The 15,037-nt window shown below is 36.8% G+C and overlaps 1 pseudogene; it reads right to left on the minus strand.

The window, feature by feature from the left end:
* Nucleotides 1-13,155: 13,155 nt before the first annotated feature.
* LOC101333400 (malate dehydrogenase, mitochondrial pseudogene) lies at nucleotides 13,156-13,843 on the minus strand (annotated as a pseudogene).
* Between the last annotated feature and the right edge of the window lie 1,194 nt (nucleotides 13,844-15,037).

The following is a 15,037-nucleotide window of genomic DNA, read 5'->3' on the forward strand; positions in this document are numbered from 1 at the left end:
GCTGTTGTGGTTTTAAACAAGTGAAAAAGATTTTCACTTTGAAAATGACATTTTCAAAATAGCCCTTAATATGCATAGGCTATGTAGCTAATAAAAATTAAGATGGTCTTGCTTAGCCCATGAGTGTAGCATAGCATGCTATTTAAAATTATTTACACTAAGATACTTTACTTGGGCTATAAAAATGATATTTCAGGTTTTATACGTGCCTAACATGTTTGTGATGAGCTATGGAATCTCTGTATAATACCTGCTAAAATGAAATTGTTAAATTTTATCTCCATTTTTGAAAATATAATATGAATTTTGTTTTTCAATGAATATACTTTTATTTATGTTTCAGTCTTTACATGTCCAGTACTCACTTTTTGAATACACACAAATATTTTAAACCAAATAAGTTGAAACAATAATTAATGTTATATAGAAGACTAAACAGCACATGTTTTATTACTCTGGAGTAAAATTATAAATAGAGTGTTGCTTTGTGTTGAAAACTTTGTTATGAATTAAAATGTTCTTGTTATGAAGATTTTTATGTGTTTGAACAGAAGGGGAACTTCACATGTCAGTTCTGTCAGCCATATTACTGTAAATTTTCTTTTCAAAATATAGATAAGGAAATTAGGTTCAGGGAAGCTTATAACTTAAAGGCAGAAAACTGTGAAATTTCCCAATATGGCTAAATAATTAAGAATTAAACTAGAATGATATATTGTGAGGAGCTAGAGTTATATTTTTAAAAGTCAATCAGATACTTTTTGCTGTAGATATAATTCTAAGGCCTATATTCCCAATGATAATTTGATGATTTAACAGCCTTTTCTCACCTTATTTTTACAGGAAATGGTGAAGAACATTTAAACAAAATATTGGATCAGATATCACATCCTAATAAAAAATCTTTCTCCTCAGAAAATAAATCATACATGAGGGACATAGAAGATCAAATCATAGTTTAGAATAGAAAACTAAATATCAACAAATTTATATTTTGGAGAAATCTTTCTCTATGTAACCCTCTGCCACATTTTTTTAATCTGTAATGACTCCTAACTTTTCAGTGCCTTTTTTAAAAATAAATTCAACACGATTTGTTTATTTAGTTTTCTTATTTAAACCTTTTGCAACTGAAAGTGAGCAACTCAAAAGGCTAATCAAGGAAGTGACATTATGGTGCATTTGTATTTACCCATTTTTAGGTCATTGTATAATTTTAAGTAAACACAAACCAATTCATCTTTTTAAAAATTTCTGTATTAATCAACTTCTTTTCTGAGCATTGAATTAAAGAGAAATAATATGTCATGTTAGTCTCTTAAAACTATGAGCTTAGCTCTCAACTAAGGCCATTGACTGAGTGATATTAGACATGAAAAAAGAAAGAGAATATTAAAAGTATGACACTGAAAACACTTTTATAAGGAGATTTTCTTAGTGTTTCCACTCCAACAGGTATTCCATGGTCCTAATTCTATGCTACTTTTTTCCCTGCCAATGTGTAATTATTGTAAATATTACATGAATATTGAAAAATCTGATCTGTTTAATATCAGCAGAAGCCAATGTATCAAAAATAAAAACACAAAGAGATAATTCAGAAGTGTGCCTATCCCAGATTTAAGCAAGCAAACATCTTCAAAAATAGTGGAAACAACAACAACTCTCCCTGTCTGGCTCTTAACTAGTGCACAACAAAGTGATGAATGTCTTTAAAGTCATACTTTCTTAGGAACAGCCGGCATCCTCATCACTTTGTTCTCTGACTTTATCCTTTACGGTGCTAAGGTCTGTACTTCAGCTCTTAGCCTATTAACCTGACATTATAAACTATATGATTTTTAGTGCAGTCTTTTTTTTTTTTTGTGGTATGCAGGCCTCTCACTGTTGCGATCTCTCCCGTTGCGGAGCACAGGCTCCGGATGCGCAGGCTCAGCGGCCATGGCTCACGGGCCTAGCCGCTCCACGGCATGTGGGATCTTCCCAGACTGGGGCATGAACCCGTGTCCCCTGCATCGACGGCAGGCGGACTCTCAACCACTGCGCCACCAGGGAAGGGAAGCCCTTAGTGCAGTCCTTTTAAAGTAAAGCTATTGTCTTAGTCTGTTCATATTGCCATAACAAAACACCACCGTGTGATTTAACTAATAGAAATTAATTTTCTCACAGTTGTAAACGCTGGGAAGTCCAAGATCGCTGTTCTGGCAAGGTTCAGGTTCTGCAGAAAACTCTCTTCTTGGCTCACAAAGGTGACAAAGGACTCTGCTGAGTCCTCCTGTGTGCTTGTGGAGAAAGATCTCTGATCTCTCTGCCTCTTTTAAAGGACACTAGTTCTATTGGATTCAGGCCTCAACATTATGACCTCATTTAACCTTAGCTATCTCTTAAAGTGCCTGTCACCAAATACAATCACATTGAGGGTTAGGGATTCAACATATGGATTTTAGGGAAGCACAATTCAGTCCATATACCATCCATTTACAATGAAGGAGTGTGTTATACTCAGTAGATTCTTTAGCATCTTCATTTTATCTCAGTTTATTTTCCAAAATTTTCCATTTTTAACATTAGTTCAACAAATATTTAAGTAAATACCATGTGATTGGGGATGCAGGAAAACAAAAAACAAAAACAGCTTGACTCTCCTGTTTACTTGAGACTGATACTCCAGTATTATTTATGGTTAGGAACATGTATTTTAGTGTCCAGCGAACATGACATAGAGTACATATTCCAGCACATGAGTGTGCTTAACTTTGTTAAGCCTGTTCATCATTTTTAAAACTGAGATTGATGATTGTGTCTATCCATAGAATCATTAAGAGAATTCAGTGTGACTAAGCACAGAATGTGATCAGCATGGCTCCCAGCAGAGAACCCGTGAATCACTGGTAATACCCATCATCACCATTTGCAAGATCACTTGTGAGGCTGGCATTCATTCCACTGTGTCATGTTTGCCTCAGTGTTAGCTCCTCTCTTTCTCCACAGCACTGTCATTTTCTCTATTTATAAATGTATACACTGAGCAATATATTTTTTAATCAGTTTGTCCGACCAATATTAAGAATGATAATATCAAAATGTTTATAATGGATAAGGGTAACTCAAAAAGATTTAATGCATCATTTCCTGTTCAGTAGAATTTTATTTAAATCATTCAAAGAAAGTTGTAATCAATTTTTATTTTTGTCTTTATAGCAACTTATGTTGGTATTTTTTCAAGTATTTGGAAATCATCCCTCATATGTAGTCTGTCATGTTACTCTTAGCTCTTAATCCCTTCCAAACTATAAAGCTTGGTGGAAGTGGCCTGGACACTACCCTTTGCAGAACATAACTCTTAGTCACCTTTCAGTATGGTCGGTTCTTATTTACTCTTCCTTTATTGAAGTTATTAATTAACAATTTATATTTCCTTTCTGCGTATCTGCCCCATTTTCCACAAAGCTCCTTGATTGAAGTGTAAAAAAAAGAAAGAAAACAGACAAAACACTGAGAATATAATTTGAGAATCTGCATTATCTCCGGGTATACTGTTGCTACTTAGAATTTAACACTACATTTGCTTTCCCTGGAGCTGATTCACTGATCATGGCTAGTTTGTTATCTACTATGACACTTAGCTATGTATCTGCCACACTTGCACATCTTATATTTTTGCATTTTAAAAATTATTTTCCTCTCCAGTTTTATTTCCCTCATCTCATCTTTAACGCATTTTGTTCTGTGTCTTTACACTCTTGGAGGTCACGTTAAATCGTTATCATAGCCTTTTAGTTTTAAGCCACTTCCTTTCCCCCTCTTGCGCTTTAATGTTATCTGAAGAGTTAATGAGCACAGTCCATATTCTATCATCTTGATTTCAGTGGTCCTTCTATTAAGTGATTCACAGTTTAACAGTGATCATACACTTCTAGTAAGAATTCAGTTAATGAAATGATCATTCTGGTTATCTTTAATTAACTAGAGCCTGGAATTTAAACACTCATGTTCTTGCCTGAATTCTTCTTAAAAATTTTCTGTGACTCCACACTGTTTAACAAATTAAGTCCAATTTACTTTTTCTAATATTTGTCATTGTTTGTTATTTGATCCCAATATATTTTTCAGGTTTATATTTCACTACAGTTATAACTTGCGAAGATTGGACTGTGGCATGCTTCTATGGAAAGGGGAGAAAACTGGGATAGATGGAACCAAGGGGTTTCTTTTATTCACGCTTGCATTCATTCATCTGCTCAGTATGAAGACAGACCTACTGTGAGCCAGGCATTTTGTAGGTGCTGGAGACACAATAATATAAAGAGATTATCATGCTTTGTTTGGAGATAAATAATTACAAATGCAATTGAATTACCAAAAGTTAATTGGAGGGGAGATGAGTATAAAAGTATAGAAAGAGAAAATGGTGTGGGCAAAGGATTAGAGAATTAAGAGAAAATAGCCCCTTTGTAGAAGGGAATTTTTTTGTGAAGGGACTTTTGAATGAATGACGGGGTGTAGGGCGCGGTCAGCTAACTGCTACGCGGCAGGAAGCTGAAATAAGCTGAGTCATCCTTCCTGTGGCCACTGCGCTTGCGCTAAGTATACTAATGAGGTTTTAAAGTAGCGACCTATCCGATGCTGGCTCACAAATCGCACCATCGGCGAAAGCCAATCACAGAGCGACACATGTTCTTAATCCCTATATAAGCAGACTGCTCTAGGATTGCGGGGTCTTCCTTCCATCTTTCTTCAACCAAGCTGTGCTCCAATAAAGTGTGATACGAGAAGAATCTTGCGTGTGGCGGCTCGTTATTCTGCCGGTCAGAAACGGCTCGCCGCAAGTGGTGCCGAAACCCGGGAACTTCGCGCCCTGCATGGAGGACCGATTCAGAACTCGACACACGGAGTGAACCGTCGGTGAGTAGTCCAGTCAGGATCAAGATCCGATCTGGGTGCCATCAAGACTGACGAGAATTGTTGAAGAAAACTTCAGAGAAGCTGCTGAGCTGGATGTTCCTGATGATTCTTAATCGAAGTCTTTGTATTAGTTGGAATTCCACAAAGGATTATTCAAATTGTGCAACTGAGTGCTGCCGGGCTGGAGTCCGTTGCCTTTGGAGATTTTGCCTCTTGGCTCTCTTCTGCCTTTTCCTTCTTTGGGGAGTGGGTGGGGGTAGGAATCTTTGGAGTCTGCTGTGTATTTGGGACTATGCTGTGTCTCTGGTTGGTCTGTCGTGTGCGCATCAGGGCACATCGAGATAGGGTCCTGCTCACTCAGGCACTTCTGGCTATTAAGGAAGGAGATTCTCCCGCAGCCTGGCTCTCCGCCCTGAATAATTCGAAATGATTGCCCTTGCACAGAGAGGCCTTGTTGCCATTGCACCTCTATAGGGAGTCAGCCATTGTCCTGATTGCCCTTGCACAGAGAGGCCTTGTCGCCATCGCACCTCTATAGGGAATCAGCCATTATTCTGAGTCTCAAACATGCCAACAGAAAACTGCCCTCGAACAGTGAGCACATCATGAGGTGAACACTTGTACGGGCTACATTCTGTTTGGTGTTCTAATAAATAAAAAAGGGGGAGATGTAGGGCGCGGTCAGCTAACTGCTACGCAGCAGGAAGCTGAAATAAGCTGAGTCATCCTTCCTGTGGCCACTGCGCTTGCGCTAAGTATACTAATGAGGTTTTAAAGTAGCGACCTATCCGATGCTGGCTCACAAATCGCACCATCGGCGAAAGCCAATCACAGAGCGACACATGTTCTTAATCCCTATATAAGCAGACTGCTCTAGGATTGCGGGGTCTTCCTTCCATCTTTCTTCAACCAAGCTGTGCTCCAATAAAGTGTGATACGAGAAGAATCTTGCGTGTGGCGGCTCGTTATTCTGCCGGTCAGAAACGGCTCGCTGCAACGGGGGTATCATGAGATGCTATAAGAAAGCTCAGCTTATAAAATGCTTCCTGAGCTAAAAATTTGGGCTTGAAATAAAAATATCTACATGGATTTTTGTGTCATATACTGAGATTGGTAGTACAAAAAGAAAATTTGTCTGGTGAAGAGATGATTTATTTTAGTTTGCTCAAGTTGAAATAAAGATGCAGTCATTGTTTCAAATGGAAATGCCAAGTAGTTCATGTACTGTATAATACTGGTACTTGATCTAGATTAGAGGTAAATTTTGGGACACAAGATCATAAAGATGGTAATAAAAGCCATGCTAGTGGAGATGGTTCAGTGAGTGTGTTTGAATGTTTTCTCTCATGTCAAAGTCCAGAGGTTGGCAGTACAAGTCTGGAAAGTTCTCTCAGGGTTCCAGAATTCACAATACTTCCCTACTTATTACTCACTGGACTTGACCACTGTGTTGAGCAACGCGATGTACTTTCAGGTGCCCACCACTGAAGGATCTGTTTTCCCAGTTGTTGGTGAGCTGTGAACACACAGTTGTCAACCTCTGAGGGGTTACTTCAGCTGCAAAGAAGTTCCTCACTCAAGGTCTTATGCCTTCCCAGCGTTACCCACAGCCAGTGATTGATCAATACATGAATGTAAAGCTCTGGCCACTTTATCCCGCCATAGGACTATTTTGAAGGGCAAGTCTAGCTCCAAAGATCTCATAAGATTTCTGGAGGTTATTGTGGGACCTCCATCTCAGTTCAACTTTTCCCTCTGTCTAATCCTGTTTCCTTCTCCTAACTTCTAGTGTGGATGACCCAAATGGCAATATTAATAAATATCTTGCATGTTACACTTTATTTCAGTGTCTGCTTTAGGGACTCAACTTGTGAGAGTCTCCATTCACAAGGATTTCTCATGGTACAGCATGGCATCTCCAGCTATAACCATTATGTACTCATTCCAGCCAGCAAAAAGGAAGGGAAAAAAAGGATATGGGTTAGACTCATTCCTTATTCATTTCAGTAGTTGCCAAGGTTATGCATGCTTATATCTTAGTGTCCTGAACTTAGTTTCAAAACTATACCTCTCTGAAAACTAGACTTACAAATATAACTTTTATTTTGGTTGGCCATGTGCCAAGATAGAACAGTCCCCAGGTAGAACAGTCTCTATAACATCCACCTTACCTCCTTCATTATAAGAAGCTGTCTTAAGCCTTGGCAAATCATCTCAGCAATGTCTGTGAATTCAAGTCTTGAGTATAAAGGATAGATGAAAAATAAGGAGGGTACATTCTTCAAATCACAGCTGAGTCTTATTATTTTTCCACAGAAAAATGTGACAACACCTTATTTGACTAAGCATTTCCTGATGTTGAAGCACTATTTTTTGTGTGTGTGTACTCATCTCGAAAATAAATTATTTATCTGGGTACAGATTTTTTTTTTTTTACAAATTACATTAATGAGTTCTATTCTATATACTTTTACTGATTACATGCTATGTCTGAGGTGCTATACTAACCGTTAGGATAGGTGAAAAAGTTTTGCTTGAGTGACTTTAGATGACAATGAATTTTGAACTCCTGGGTTTACCATTGTCAAAAAGGAGACAACATTTTTCTTAGAATATGTATTGCTATGCATGATTGTGTCTAACGCCTAACTATGCTATATCCCATCAAGGGTGAAAATTCTAGTTGAAGAGATATTATATAAACATACAAAGAGTTAATTAACAAAGATGACAGCACATAATAGCCCAATTAGTGGCACATAGACAACTGAGACTCATGTCTTGATTAAGAACTTGTGAAGATCTGAATTGGCACAGTTGTCTTGCCACAATAAGCCATGTCAAAATATGGTTCGGTCTCTGTTTGCTAAGGCACAATTTTCCTTTCTCATTTGAAATTAAAGCTAAGTATATGCCACCTGCTCTTACTAATCTGTGATTTTAACAAAATATTTTAAACAGTATTTATGTTTTCTGCCATTGTTGTCTACCAATTGTAGAGTGGATCCAATCAGTCATGTCACACATACTTATAAAATGATCAATTATTTATCTGTCTATCTATAGTTTATATATATAGTTGTGTATATATATATATATACACACATACATATACATATATATTTATGTATATATACATATACATATATACAAAAATATAAAGAATCCTAGACAATTTGTAGAGAGAAATATACATTATTCTCACTTCATTTTGGATATACCTGGTTCTTGATTTTCATTTGATCTCATGATATCCTGCTTATATTCCTACTCTTTCATCCATGGGCAAACACTTGCTAGGTAGCGTTTTTGACAGAAAAGTGCTGTGGCTGGGATATGTCCTCACAGTTATCCATTCTTGGAGATTTGTGGGTGAAGAAAGTGACTGCTTTTAGAGTTTGAGTTCAGCCTTGTTTACCAAGGATTTGTAGAAGCATGATTTTTTGACACCATATGCTCCTTTAAGTATGTAAGTTCTTAATTATTAATGGTTTTCCTGACAGTTTCCTTTTCATACATTAAAGAGAAAACACATTAGATACTGTGTTACAGATTATTTTATGCCTTATATGCTGTGGTAGGCTGAATAATAGATCCTCAGAAGATATCCATACCCTAATCCATGGAACCTGTGAATGTTACCATATGGCAAAAAAAACTTTGCAGGTATTATAAAGTCAAGATCTAAATGCTATCACATGTACCCTTATATAAGAGATATTTGACACAGACTACAGAAGAAGAAAGCCATGTGAAGGAAGTAGAGGGAAGCAGAGTCAGAGAGAAAAGGAGCTATGCCACTGACTTTGATGATGGAGGAAGAGTCCATGAGTCAAGAAATATAACTCTAGAAGCTGGAAAAGGAGAAGAAACAAATTCTCCCTTAGTTCCTCCAAAGGGAGCTTGGCCAGATGGACATCTTGGTTTCAGTCCAGTGAAACTGACTTTAAACTTCTGGCCTCTAGAACTGTAAGATAATAAATTTGTATTGCATTAAGCCATGAAGTTCATGGTAATTTGTTATACCATGACATAAGAAATTGTATAAAAACTGCATGCTGTATAATAGTTGACCACAGTGAACTTTGTCCTTGAGGGCCATATTATATTTAAAGAATTAATTTTTATTTTGGTTTTAAAGGGTTTTTCTTGTTTGTTACCATAATTTTTCAGACAATACTCAGGTAGAATTTTGATAAAGAATTCTCATATATACTCAAGATAACTATCCTGTATATAGAATAATCCTACATTGAAGAAATAACCAAAATAAATGCTATTGCACACAGACAATGCATCTGTTACTCTGATGCAAAGAATTTAGGTGATATTCCTCTTCATCTCATCTCTTTGATTCTTGTGCAAGATTTGTGTCTAGATGTTTCTAGAACTCCATGGGGGATTCCAGAAACATGTGTTTTTCTAAAGCACCACAATAAGTCTACATTCCATAGAAACTTTAAAAATCACAAGCATACATTTTCTAGTACTTTTCATGGAATCCATAATTCATAAAGAAATTATATATTACAAGGAGCAGAGTTGTTATTTATTCATTTTTTCATGATTTTCTTATTTTGTTTTCCCTCAAGAGCTGTGTAGCATATTTTGGACACTCAAGCACGTAAAAAATAGCTTCACAAATTAAAGATTAAAATAAATAGAACTTAAATAGTTAGAGAAATTAAATGAGATTTTTAAAAGTTAACTTTTAAAAATCATAAGAATCCTATGGACACTAAAACATTCATTGTTGATAAATCATTTAATGATAGACTTTACTGCCTTCTCTGAGCTCCAATGTAGATTATGGTAATTACGATTAAAAATCCTTTTCCATTTAACATTTTATGATGACAAAAATCCTTTATTGGCCCATTTGAGAATTCATTCAGTCTTAGATTTTACCATTGTCTGCCTACTTAGCACAATGAAATGAATGTCAAATAATTGTATTATGATAGTGAAATATGAGCCTTATATTTTAACTTTAAAAGATTGAAGTGGTTAAGAACTATATTCTTCCTAAAAGTGCTTGAGACATAAAGCTGACCAGTAGATGCCATAGACTTCATTGAAAATGTTTCTCTTCCTGACCCCTTAATACACTTCCTTACATGTCTATGCCATTTTTTTCTTCTCAATACTCTGCTCCCAGTCCTTATTCTCAGCATATTAATTTATTGACTATCTTTCTGCAGCCATCCAGCTCAAAATGTTTTAGCTCCTTATCCCATAATTCCTACTGAAACTTCCTCATCTACTAGATTGTCTGTGATCTCTAATGAAAAGATGGGGTTTCTGATCTCATTTGCTCATGTCACAGAGAACACAATCCATTCACCATCCCTTCCCCAATTCTGTGCTTTAATTCTTTTTCTCCATCTGTTCTCTTCCCCCATCTCTAAATATGTTCTAGCTTGTCCTATGCTAAAAGTTATTTTTTCATTTAATCCTGACCAACTCTTTAAACTCTTTCTTTTCTTTCTCTGAAAACCTCTTGAAAGTACAGAATATCGTGTCGCTTTTGCTAGCTCATCATTCACTCACTACTGAAACTTTTGAAATTTGGTTTATATTTGGATCAGTTCTCATCTCTACAGACACTTCTTATTCCTTGACTGACTCTTCTTCCTGAGTTGTCTTGATATTCTTCTCTGTGCTATATAGAGCTTAATCTCTGACATTAAATTAAATAATATATGAGTTTAAATAAGATAATATGGGGTGGGATAGGGAGGGCGGGATAGGGAGGGTGGGAGGGAGACGCAAGAGAGAGGGGGTATGGGGATATATGTATACGTATTAGCTGATTCACTTTATTATACAGCAGAAACTAACACAACAATGTAAAGCAATTATACTCGAATAACGATGTTAAAAAAATAAGATAATATATGTGACAAGAACTCCAGCTACAACCTAAATATAAGAATGAATTATTATAATACATATTATAATTGTAATAACAATTATTATTATTAATAATGTTATTATTTCTACTTTCTTGGTTTAAATAACCCTCCAGTAGCTGAATTACAAATTTCTATTCTGATTTCTGGGCTAGGATTTAGTCCCACATATTACTTTTTATATCAGATGTATTTCCACTTGTATAGCACACCTTTCAACAACTCAAACATAGCATATGTAAAACTTTTACTCATCACCCCCATTTCTTGGGGGAAAAATATGAAACAGCATTTGCTTTTTCTGCCTTCCTCATTTCTACTAATAGAAATCCTCACAGACACAAAATTGAAATGTGGACATTTTTTTGGACTTAAAAACAAGAACTCTGGATCCAAACTTCATGAGTTTGAATCCTGGCTTTGCTAGTTATCAGTTTTGTGACCTTGAGAAGTGTATTTATTCTTTTTGTACCTTAGTTTCTTCATCTCAAAACTGTGAATAGTAACATCTCATGTGGCTGTTCTGTAGATTAAATGTATTAAAATACATAATACTTAGGAAAGTGGATAGCACACGGTAAGAATTATATATGAGTTTATTGTTATTATAATACCTTTTCTCCCTTAATTTCATCAGTCATAATTCTAATAATTTTATTAGTAGGATTTATGTTCTTACAAAAATAAAACTGAATTTAAATTCAGAAAATTTGAATCTATTCCCAATTCCAACTCTTTCTCAGTTTTTTGGCGAATCATTTAAATTTAAAGAAAGTTTTATTCTGTATGTTTCAAACAAAAGGTTTTATGTTATAATGCATAGACATTTCAACATTATAACTTGCATTTATCTCTTTTTAAAATAAATTGTTCTGAATCTATTTTTAAGACTTATTACCTCACTACTTAGAACAAGAAACTGTGTAGTAATACTGCCTAGTTTGGGGCCTTAACTCCATCACTCAAGATTAAGTGACTGCAGGTGAATTATTTTATTAACCTGTGCTTCAGTTCTCCCTTCTACAAAATGGTGCCAGTAGTGGTATCTCTCTTGTAGGGCTGTCAGAAAGATTGATGAGTTAGTTAAACACAACAGTGTCAGGCACACAGTAAATGTGCAATGCAATTCTTATTATTAACACACTTCCATGTTCCTTCTTCTAATCCATTTTCAGTATATGCTAGAAATAGAGGTTCCTTAAATCAATAAATGTGCCTGACAGAAATGAAAACAGGTCAAGATGAAATTTCTACTTTAACTTTTTTCTTTATTCATCAATTGAAGATCACCTATATCATTTGATTTTATATTTTAATATGTACAACACTTTCAGTGACTTTTCCAGTAAAATCAGGGTTGACTTAAAAAAAAATAAAGCAACTGCATGCATTTAATTTTTAAAGGCAATTCCATTTTGATGACTGCCCTCAACATTTTCAATGTTTTTAAAGTCCTTCTTTTAAAAGAGAACGTGAAGCTTCGAAATAACGTAGAAAACTCTCATAATAAATAATTATTTTTAATATAAATATAACATCAATTCCTTCAAGCCAACTGAAACTATTATAACATCATTTCACAGCAACCCAGTCATTTACTGCTGTAGCAGAATTTTTTATCTGTTTAAGAGGAATATTACATGAGTTATTGATAGTTCAGTATGTTAGAAATATATGATCGGTTTGACCTAAAAGATAAAAAAGGTCACATTTAAATTGCAAAATTATTTTAATAAATCTTTCAACTTTTAATTGATTTCTAAAGTTCCCTCTAAGTCATGCTGTTGTTTTCTTATTTTACAAGCCTGTTATATGTTGTGTGTTATTTAAATTTTATCTCATTCATCATGTATCAGTTAGAACACAAAAAAAGTCTATTGTTTAGGTCATCCTGCATCATTCTCACACAGAGTATTGAGATAATTAAATTAATCTAATTATTTTCTAATCTTTGTTTCATATAAAACTTCTAATTTTTATCTTATTAAATCCAAAAGTCTTCCCAGTATGACTACTAGCAATTATTTTCTCTGCCTGGAGTAGTTCAAAACTTTTACATATACTTTTACTTTTTCCTCTTCCCTTGAATTTGTTTTCTCCCACACTCAAAAATTTGAAAGAAAAAATATTTTTTTAATTGGATGAGAACTTGAAAAAGAAAATCAAAGCCTGCTTTTATTGATGCACTGATAGACTGACCCGAGATTTGGAAGGGGTGTTTTGTTCATACAATACTCATCATCAAAGCAAACTGAAAAGACAAAGGTGTCTGAAATGGCTTTACACTGACATGACGCCTTAATTCGTTGAGGAAACGGACTGCTCACTAACCACCTTCTCATTTCATGTTTTTTACAAACTCCTCCCGTTTCTTGATGGAGGCTTTCAGCTCAGAAATGGCCTTGGCAATCACCTTCTCTTCAAACGGGGGAGATTTTGCCGATGCCTAGATTCTTCTCGATGCCCTTTCCCCCCAGCATCGACGGTGTGGAGAAATATAGACGGTCTGTTTTCTTGGGACTTGACGAGGGAACATTCGACAGCTTTTCAGTTCATCGCATCCACGAGGGAGAAGACAAATCGGCGGGCTCCGGCGTACACGGTGGACAGGGTGGCAGGGTTTGTTGTGGCCTTAGCCTTGCCCACCTCCGTGCCAGCCTCCTGGATCCACCCGGTGTGGGTAGTCAGCAGGTCCTGGGGAAAGTCCACTTTGGGGGTGCACTGAGATCAGGGGGATGATCCTCCCAGCATGGCCGCCAATGACAAGAACGTTGACTCAAGCCGGTCCACACCCTTCAGATCGGCAGCAAAAGTGTTGGCTTGGACAATGTCCAGGGTTGTCACCCCAAAGATTTTACTGGGGTTGTAAACTCCATGTTTCTTGAAAACTTCTGCTGTGATTGGGATGGTGGAGTTAACTGGATTTGAAATGACGCAGATCATGGTCTCGGGGCTGTGCGGGCACAGGCAGCAGTCAGGGTGGCCAGGATTGTAGCGTGGGTGTTGAGCAGGTCGTCCCGTGTCATGCCTGCTTTTCTTGGGACTCCCGCGGTAATAGCCACATTGTCGCAGCCCTCCGGGCAGTCTGGCAGCTGCCCAGCTCCGAGGTGGCCTTTCACCATCGCTCTGGTCTCGATGTGGCTCCCATCGGCAGCCACTCCGGGTGTATGAGCAATACCGTGGAGGGTCGGGCGGCTCACCAAGGGGCCGCTCTTCAGGAGAAGCGAAAGCGGCTGCCGGATTCCTCCAAGCCCCCAGCACGGTTGCTTTAGCACTGTTCTGGGCTGAGGTGCCAAAGCTGCGGCGGAGAGCGGCGCCCGCAGGCCAGGCAGTGGCAGGCGGGGCGCGAACCAGCACGGGAAGGAGCCCGCGAGGGACAAAAGAAGAAAGAAAATTTGATATTTCTATTTTTATTTACTACTATATTGCAAAAGGAAAGTCTCTGTAAGGAAACATGTGACTGAACAAACTTTGTCCCTTGTAATCTTTACCTGTTTTGTTTTACCAATGTAGTCCAATAATACTCATGTGTATTTACAGATGCAAAGGTAAGTACAAAGATCAACGTGGTTCAATAAACCCGTGACTGCTTAGAAAATTATTAAGTAATTTGGAGGCATATGTTATATTGCTAATGATTATTTAGTTATTACAGAATTTTAATGTTAAGATTATTAATATTTTTAATATAACTTCTTAACAAATATCTTCAGCAAGGTAGAAAATATTATTCCAGTTTTTCTGCATTAAAAGTAAAGTCATAATGTGTTCCCAATAAAAGGCACCAATGTTCTTTGGAGAAATGGCTGAGTCTATATTTGGGACAAAGTACAAGATAAGCATGTAATATGTTGTTCTAGGAAGCAAGTATGTGTTCAAATTCTGATGTGAAAGTGTGAAAAGGACAAGAAACTAGTGAAAAGGTGTTCCCATGGGCCAAACTTAATACAGATTGTGTATTTAAAAAAAAAAGAAAAACACAGAAAAATTCGAATAACAAAAGTTTCCATGGATCCATAATGATTTTATTTATTTATTTATTTATTTTTTGCGGTGCGTGGGCCTCTCACTGTTGTGGCCTCTCCCGTTGTGGAGCACAGGCTCCGAGGCCATGGCTCACGGGCGTAGCCGCTCCGCGGCATGTGGAATCTTCCTGGACTGGGGCACGAACCCGTGTCCCCTGCATCGGCAGGCAGACTCTCAACCACTGTGCCACCAGG

This window comes from Tursiops truncatus, chromosome 4 (genome assembly GCF_011762595.2).
Source record: "Tursiops truncatus isolate mTurTru1 chromosome 4, mTurTru1.mat.Y, whole genome shotgun sequence".
In the NCBI taxonomy this organism is placed as follows: domain Eukaryota; kingdom Metazoa; phylum Chordata; class Mammalia; order Artiodactyla; family Delphinidae; genus Tursiops; species Tursiops truncatus.